Source organism: Globicephala melas, chromosome 2 (genome assembly GCF_963455315.2).
Source record: "Globicephala melas chromosome 2, mGloMel1.2, whole genome shotgun sequence".
Taxonomy (NCBI): Eukaryota; Metazoa; Chordata; class Mammalia; order Artiodactyla; family Delphinidae; genus Globicephala; species Globicephala melas.
In genome coordinates, this window is record NC_083315.2 from 2,081,428 (window position 1) to 2,087,427 (window position 6,000).

General features: G+C 49.9%; 1 long non-coding RNA gene across 1 annotated transcript; it reads left to right on the forward strand.

The window, feature by feature from the left end:
- Window positions 1-975: 975 nt before the first annotated feature.
- Window positions 976-5,654, forward strand: LOC132596795 (uncharacterized). The gene is made up of 3 exons (XR_009562802.1): window positions 976-1,073; window positions 1,541-1,703; window positions 5,072-5,654. It is a non-coding gene; the product is annotated as an uncharacterized lncRNA (long non-coding RNA).
- Window positions 5,655-6,000: the final 346 nt, after the last annotated feature.

Below are 6,000 nucleotides of genomic sequence, written 5' to 3' on the forward strand. Positions count from 1 at the left end.
CCCCTACCCTTCCTGCCTCAGCCAGGCGCCACATGGCTGGCTCTGGATGAAGCCCACTCTAAAGAGATTTGGCAGGAAGGTGAGGTGTTCCCGTTTTCTTCATCGCGGGCTGCGAAGCACCCAGCTCAGGGCCTGGCACATACGCACTGGACGCAGGCTGTCCGGTTAATTAATCCTCGCCGCCTCTGACGCGAAGTCCTTGACCTCCAGCCTTCGCAATGCTGCCCCCTGCTGGCCAGTTGTAGGAAGAGCCCAGCCAGGTCTCGGAAGCCCTTGGGTGTGCGCGGTGCGCCGTGCGCCCGTGTGACGTGAGCGCGTTCCTCGGGCGCGCACTGCGTGTGCGTGTGTGGACATGATGATGTGCGTGTGCGACACGTGCGACCGTTTAACGCTCCGCAGCTGACAGTGGTCCTCAGCGATCCTCTCCTCCCCATCCCCGGAGCAGCAGTTGCTGGGTCCAAACATCCTCAAGGGGTTGAGGAAAGAGTCCCCGTTTACAAATCGGGGACCCCCTGGTCTTTGCCCAGCACAGAATTATTCCCGAATAGCGGTCCTCTGCGGGGCCACCAGAATCTCAGGTAGGAAATTCTAGCTCAAGTCTGTCGTAGTTCAGGTGTTCCCGGCTCTGTGCTGAACCGCTTGCTTCCAGGCTGAGGGGCGCATTTGCGCGGGGAAGGTGGCAGCGACGGATTGAGAGGGGCTGGGGGAGGGCTGGGTTCTCCACGGCGGGGACAGACGAGAACAGAACGCGGCATGACGTCTGATGGTCGAGCTTCCCGGAGATCCCAAAACATGTGGTGCAGACGTTCATGTTGGAAACACCTGTAAACCGGTGACTGCGTGTCCTTACCCCACTGCAGGCGGGCTCCTCCGAGCATGGCAGGTGGAGAAAAAGCAGTAGGGCCCAGGCACTGGGAGGCCCAAAGTCCCTCCCTTCTGATTAAATCCCATTTTTTCAGGCCTCTGCTCTGTGCCAGGTGGCAGCCAACTGAACCGATAAGCTGGTGGATCAATGCTTTGTTCCTTTCTGTGTCCCAGCTCTGCAGTTCCACGTGGCCTTCTGGAGGTGCACGGTGAGTTACTGTTCATTCATTCAACAGCTACCTTCTGCCAAACACGCAGTTAGTCCCCAGGCCAGAGGTACTCAGAGTCTTCTGAGAAAGAGGCAGAGACGGAGAGAGGGGCAGAGAGAATTTCAGTGCAGTGAGCAGATTCTAAGCAGCAGAGTAGAGGTATCTATAAATAAATGGATGTGGAATCGGGGAGATAACACAATTCAATGCTTGGCGAGGCCCACGGAGACTTCCCAGAGGAGCAGAGAGTTTGGGATGCATTTTGAACAGTGAGCAAGTGATCTCTAGGGGGAGAAGTGAGGAAAGAACTTTCTACAGGAAGGAACAGTGTACAGGAAAGCACAGAGCATGGGATGTCTTCACTCATAGCCGGGTGGGAATTTCAAGTCCCCCAAAGTGAAGCAGGACATTTGGCATTCTTCCACTATGGGCTTTTCTAAAGGAATTCTTCCAACCCTTGCTTCTAGGGACTAGGACACCGCATTGGTGATGTGTGCCATTCCCACTGCATTGCATCAGGATCTGCATGGCGTCAGTCTGTGAGGGGTGTAGGCTCCCATGAGTTTGTGCTTGAAACTGTCCCAGGTGGGGGATAACCCTGCATCGTTTCACCTGCTCAGCCCAGATGTGGTGAGTAAGACACCTGAAAGGTCTACATTGGTCCAGTTCTTTATTAATAAACATAGAGGCGCAAAGGAAAACGACAGGACCTGTTCTTTGGGGGATCCCATGAGGGGTGGAAAGGGATCCACCTCTCTTGGTTCCCTTAGGTTCCTGATTTGAGGTAAATAATATGTTAATCACCCTTTGCTGCCTCACTAGCTCGTATGAATGAAATATTCCCCCAGCACACAGCTCTTCCTACACAATTGCTGGCCGGGGTTTTCTCTCCCCCCTGGAGAGCCATTTGCTTCCTCGCACATGTGGAGTGAACTTTTCTTTTCCCCTTCCATTCTGCTGAGTAAGCAGACCCTGGATAACGACACCTGCATCCTATTCAGTCTGCAACGGGGGCCAACGGGGAGGGAAGCTGGTGTGTGAGGGACCAAGGGCGGCGAGGTCTGGGAGCAGCCTGTTTCTTATCAAAAGAGGCAATGGGGACGTTTCAGAGACAGGATCGCAGGCCGATAGACAGTGATGCTTCTTGTTTATTGATTGACACATTCAAGCCATTGCCCACTGAGGGTCAGCCTGTTGGTAGCCCCCGTTTCCTGACTTCCCTTTTAGTTGAACAGAAATTTAACTCTTACTAGGACCCTAATAAGGCAGACTTTGGAACAAAGGAGAAACCAAAACTGCACTGTTTCCTTCCCCAATGATTTAGCACTTTGAACATTTCCATCCTAAAAGCGTTGATACACCACTTAGAAAGACAGTAGCTCTTCTGAAATAAACACAGTACTAATTTGAAACTAGAATCATCAACCCCGACACTAAATATCACCGTCATCACTATTAGTGGACGCAGGCTCAGTGTATGCATGTAAACCTTTGTCAGATAAGTGCATACCACGGTGCCATTATTTCTGGTGTTTCGAGACGCTGTTGCTGGGAGCTTCTTGACAGAAAAGCTGACATCACCACTCACATTACCCTGATCATATCTGTTTTTCTACGAATGGACATTTAGGTCACATTCTTTCCATCGCTTCTCAAGCCAGCCGTGAGCAGTGACATCTGGGATGAGCTTGCCCACTGACTCACCGCCTGGGGTAATGACTCCCTTCCAGCTATGCAAAGTGCATTACAGACGCCTCATTTATTTTCCACCTTTCCACGTAGTTAGCATGTAGGAGACTGAAAGTCAAAGTACTGTCCGTCGGTAGATGCATGCATACCCAAAATGTGGTAGAGGCGTACAACAGAATATTTCCCAGCCTGAAGAAGGAAGGAATTCCGACACACACTGCAACCTGGATGCACTTGAAGACATTATGCTAACTGAAATAAGTCAGTCACAAAGATAAATACTGTACGATTCCTCTCATATGAAGTACCTAGACTAGTCAAATTCTTGTCAAATTCATAGACACAAAGTAGAATGGTGGTTGCCAGGGGCTGGGGGAGAGTTCGTATTGAGTGGGTACAGATTGCAGTTGGAGAAGGTGAAAAAGTTCTGAAGACGGATGGTGGTGATATTTGCACAATAATGTGAATGTACTTAATGCCACAGAACTATACGCTTAGAATGGTTAAAATGGTGACATTTAGGGACTTCCCTGGTGGCACAGGGGTTAAGAATCTGCCTGCCAATGCAGGGGAGACGGGTTCGAGCCCTGGCCCGGGAAGATCGCACATGGCGCGGAGCAACTAAGCCCGTGCGCCACAACTACTGAGCCTGCGCTCTAGAGCCCGCAAGTCACAGCTACTGAGCCCATGTGCCACAACTACTGAAGCCCGCACGCCTAGAGCCCATGCTCCGCAACAAGAGAAGCCACCGCAATGAGAAGTCCACGCACCGTAATGAAGAGTAGCCCCTGCTCGCCGCAACTAGAGAGAGCCCGTGTGCAGCAACGAAGACCCAACGCAGCCAAAAAAAAAAAAAAAGTACTCAGACAAGTGTGTTTATGAAAAAAAAAGGCAAATTTTCTATATATTTTGCCACAATAAAAAAGTCAAAATACTGTCATGTGAGAAATTGATATTACAAACAGACTATTTGATCAGTTCGAGAATTTCTATCCTAAAATTCCTCTTTTTTCATACTCCACTGTGCCTGTAGATTTAACATTCTGGTTTTAATGGTGGGGTGTCTTCTGTGGCCCATCTGTGGAATCTTTTCCCCAGTGTCTCGTACAAAGCAAGCTCCTCTCTTCCATTCGCTATTGTACATGTAACTTGCCTCTAAGGTGACAGGGTAACTTTCCTAAGCCTTCCTGGATGTTTCTCTCCTGAGTTTATTACCAACCACAAGTGGCTGTAATGAACATGTGATGAACAGGTAATTTTCTAGATGAACAGACCAACCCCCACCGTCTACTGATTTCTAAGGTGCGCTTTTCCATCCCTGGGAAGGCAGACAAGCCGAGTCTTCCCTCCCGCCCCCTCACCTGCTGGACCATCTTTCATCACCATGGGGCTCCTCTTGGACGTGATGTATCGAACTTTCTCCCGCCTGCAACAAAGAAGGCCTCGCGCCTGGAAGCAAAATCTATAGCAAAGCGCTGGACACCTACCATCCCCTTCTGGTGAACTGGGTCCGCAGGCCGGGTTACTGAGAAGCCGGGCCACGCCCGGGCTGCTCCCAATGTCAGCATCCACGGGGGGCTGCTCGCTGTACCCCCGGCGTTGCGGCAGCCGCGAGGGGCTCGGCCCTGAACCCCACGTCTGCACCGCGATAGCCACTGGATGACGTCATCAGGGTCCTCGGTGCTCTTGGGAGGATTTGCTCTCTCTCACACACACACATGCACACACACATGCGCACACACACGCACACATGCACACACACACATGCACACATACACAGGCACACACACACACATGCGCACACAATTTACTTTTTCAGTCTTCTGCATTAATACATATACTGATTGTGACACAAATCATTTCAACTTTTGCTGTTTTAACTCCCTAAAAGGGTGAGTTTCAATTTTCTGGCAAACACAAATAATTAGCCAACATGGATGTGTGTGTGTCTGTGTTTGTGTGTCTGTGTGTGAGTGTGTCTGTCTCTGTGTATATGTGTGTGTCTGTCTGTGTGAGAGAGTGTGTGTGAGTGTGTGGGAATGTGTGTGAGTGTCTATGTGTGTGTGTGAGTGTGTGTGTGCGTACCTGCGTGTGAGTGGGAGTGTGTGTGTGTTACAGACGAGGAAGACTCACAGGACGCCCGGGGACCTGAGAGGAGAAGGCTCTTCTGCTTCAGGTCTCAAGGCTGGGTTCTTTCCCACCCGACTGTGAGGTCTGCGCGTCCCCCCTGCCGGGCCCGTAGGTCTCTGAGGCTGCGTCTCTAGATTGATGGGATGCCATTTCAATTATTTATGTTTCTGCTTTCCTAGGCCAAGCCAATAACGACGGGAAGTTCTCTGGTTTATGTTCTGGCAAATGTCGACAAAGCAAAACAAAACACAGCAAAACTCCATTTCCGAGGCATCCAAAGAGGGGAAAGGGAAAGAGGTTTCAGAACACGGAACGCTCAGCCATCGGAGTTCCATCCAATGGTTATGCTTCACGAAGAAGTGAGGACACGTGCCTGCAGCCCAGGACAGGGTCGTGCGTGCCCAAGAGCAGAACAACGCACTCGGACTTGTGGCTGTGAGTCTGTGCAGCTGCGGCCAAGCCATCTTGGACCCTGAGGCAAAAGGAAAATTCAGCAAAGGTGATTCCATTTTTATTTAAAATTTCGATGGTTTGTTCGTCATGGATTCTTTTGCATTCATTATTTTTTAACATTTTTATTGGAGTATAATTGCTTTACAGTGTTGTGTTAGTTTCTGCTATATATCAAAGTGAATCAGCTATACGTATACATATATCCCCATATCCCCTCTCTCTTGCATCTCCCTCCCCCCATCCCTATCCTACCCCTCTAGGTGGTCACAGAGCACCGAGCTGATCTCCCTGTGCTACGCGGCTGCTTCCCACTAGCTATCTATTTTACATTTGGTAGTGTATATATGTCCATGCCTCTCTCTCACTTCGTCCCTGCTTACCCTTCCCCCTCCCCGTGTCCTCAAGTCCATTCTCCATGTCTGCGTCTTTATTGCTGTCCTGCCCCTAGGTTCATCAGAACCATTTTTTATTTTAGATTCCGTATGAATGTGTTAGCATAGGGTATTTGTTTTTCTCTTTCTGACTTACTTCACTCTGTATGACAGACTCTAGGTCCATCCACCTCACTACAAATAACTCAATTTCGTTTCTTTTTATGGCTGAGTAATATTCCATTGTATATATGTGCCACATCTTCTTTATCCATTCATCTGTC